At 31.9% G+C, this 2781-nt stretch overlaps 1 protein-coding gene across 1 annotated transcript in view; it reads right to left on the bottom strand.

Moving 5' to 3' along the window:
- Window positions 1-1254, bottom strand: part of LOC111636719 — a 69247-nt gene extending 67993 nt beyond the window's left edge. The window contains exon 1 of the mRNA XM_023382022.1: window positions 644-1254. The gene's annotated coding sequence lies outside the window, so the exon portion shown is untranslated. The remainder of the gene's footprint in view (window positions 1-643) is intronic.
- Between the last annotated feature and the right edge of the window lie 1527 nt (window positions 1255-2781).

The raw sequence follows: 2781 nt of genomic DNA, 5'->3' as shown, positions 1-2781 counted from the left end.
AAGGATCCCTGGTTGGATGGGAGGAAGCGGAAGTCGTGAGGCAAGTACACTCACCAACTTTGGCGAGGACGGCCGAAAAAATGGAGATATACAGGAGCAAACTTAAAGACGGATGCATTAATGCTAGGGATGCGGAAGGTCTTCCCTCGGCTTGGAAATTTGCCGTTAAAAAGCTTACAAGTAGCGCATCATCTGAAATATGATATTTAATTGATTTAAAGGAAACTTAGTATTAATGTTTAGTCGTTGTAGTATATTATTTATTATTTGGTATCGTTTACAATTTATTTTTATTCATATTAATTAATATGTTATCAGTTTATTGATATTTTTGAATTTTTGAACTTATTGTTCCATTTATGATGTATTCCATTTTCATATATTCGAACCTGATGATGATCCGTTAAGTGGATCGAAAACGTTCGTTTTTAATAAAACTCCCTCAGCAAGCAATAAGGTGTTGGTTACGTTATTTGTTTATTTTTGCTGGGTACGATTGTATTCAATATTTCTCTTCCTTTTATTGTAACTTTCGATCATTCTCCAATGTCTTAACATTTGTTCAATATTTGTCTTTTATTTGTATATTTTTTTAAGATTATTTTATATGATAAATTTATGAACATTTTTATAATGAACTTACCTTGATGAAGTAAATAGTATTTTTCTTTCTCGTGTAAAAATAATATTTCGAATAAGCGCGAAGTAAAATGATATCCTCTTTATAAAATATAGTCTTAATAAGCTATTATTTATTATGACATGGTCATAATGCCGGGCTGCAATGTTTCGTCACATTGTCTTCAATTATAGTAGTGTCTTGCCCCTGTACATCATACTTTTCCTGTTAACAATAAAGTCATATCAGTCATCTATTTAATTTTTCTTTAGGACAAATTTTTTACCATTAAATTCCTAGGGATAGTTTATAAATTATGTAACGTTAGTTTTAAACTTTTCGACTATTAACTCATCCCACTGTAACACTCCGTATACCATCGCACATATCTACCCCAAGATAACGTAGCGCATATCCTTGAGAAACCTCTTAATTGTTTCTTAGTTACACTAAGGTATTAATTATGTGTATAACATACAAAACAGTGGCATCTGCTACGTAACGCTTCAGAAACAATCGAATCACTGTTACACAAGCGATAAGAACCTAGCATTACGTAACGTAAACACCCCGCCCACTTGCAACATATCGTGACGATTACCCACATAATGAATCCACTAACTCATATGTGTGTTACGTAATTTATGGGCAGTCCATACTCTAAATATATTAAATAAAAATTGTGAGAATCAGAATTGGTGTTATACAATTAAATTTATTAAATTATGAAGCTAAATAAATCAATCTAAATTTTGTGCTGTTTTGGATCAGGAATTTCTCCTTAATAACATGATCAGTATATGATTTTATGACATTTAACACCCTCTTGTTTATTTGATGCTAATTTTTCTATCTAAGGTTCGTAATTAGTGATCATTAAGACTTAAACTTTCTAAACATTCAGTACGAATGCCTTGAAATCGTTGCGCTTGTGGCAGGTTTCAACCCATGACTTTCATCAAAAACATTTCAGATGATGTTCAGAAATGGACTTTGTTCCAACAGAACAGTTTAAACTAACAATAGACAACCAATTGGCAATGTTTAAACCAGCATGAATTATCGTTTAAATGAGTGTAGTAGTGTTGATGGCTTTTTTTAAACAGCAGTCTGCATAAAGGAGCATTGTTCTAACGAAGATTTATAGTTCTACTTATAATTTTGCGGTACATCACCACTCAGGGATCTCTACACTACGGTAATCTACTTGCCGATTTATTGAAATATACACTGTAACATACTTATGGAGGGTGATGTGGATGTTGAATCCTAAAGGCTTTAGGAATAAAATTTAAAGTAAAAAAATGTCTTAAACAATAAATCTAAAATGACATTTTATTAAGAATAATTGGATATCAACCAATTATTTCATTTATTATTATAAGAAATGATCGGTTATCAATCGCTTACTTATACTAAGTGAATGGATTGTTCTAGACGAAAAATATCGAATCTGTTCTTGAAGTTTTCTTCTAGATGTATCGGGAACATTCTAGAACGGGTCTCAAACTCAAACACAGCAAAGGGCCAGTCAAATAGATGTATATCAAACACGGGCCGTATTCAATATTATTCGGTAAACCAAAACACACTGTAATTAAAGAGGCTTAAACAAAGACCACTTTAAAAATATAATTTTTAAAAATAAAAGACGAGTAAATTAAGACACTCTTTCAAAAACCGACTTCGAGCAATTTGCATTAGCAGACAAACAGTAAATCAACAAAGATACATTACTTTAACCAGGGTTAATTCTTTTATTTTCGTAAATTTCAAATTGTTTTCCAAATGCATTTCGCCGTTACAGCCTCATCAGTGGATAATCAAACAACTAGACACCTGTTCCCTTTTATACAAAGGAACTTTTCCCAGCATGCATCAACGTTTAGACCGACATTCTGATTTAGTAAATTTGCATATTCTATTATACATAAATGTTCTACCACGCGTCTTTTAAACAAATTTTCCATTTTATACAATATTTTTATCGAACTTCTATTAATTTTACAGTTATAAGTAACACAATGTTGATACCATGGTGACTCTTGTCTTTTTAAACGAATCGCCGCCTCATGTTCTTTTAGGCGTATCTCGAGTTTCCGTCCTGTTTCTCCAACATATGATTTCGCTTGTAAGCAATCACATGATATCTTGTACACCAC

The sequence above is a fragment of the Centruroides sculpturatus genome, unplaced genomic scaffold (assembly GCF_000671375.1).
Source record: "Centruroides sculpturatus isolate CEXI.00-Female unplaced genomic scaffold, Cexi_2.0 scaffold866, whole genome shotgun sequence".
Taxonomy (NCBI): Eukaryota; Metazoa; Arthropoda; class Arachnida; order Scorpiones; family Buthidae; genus Centruroides; species Centruroides sculpturatus.
The sequence above is the reverse complement of the archived record's forward strand: the minus strand, read 5'-3'. Positions and strand labels throughout refer to the sequence as shown.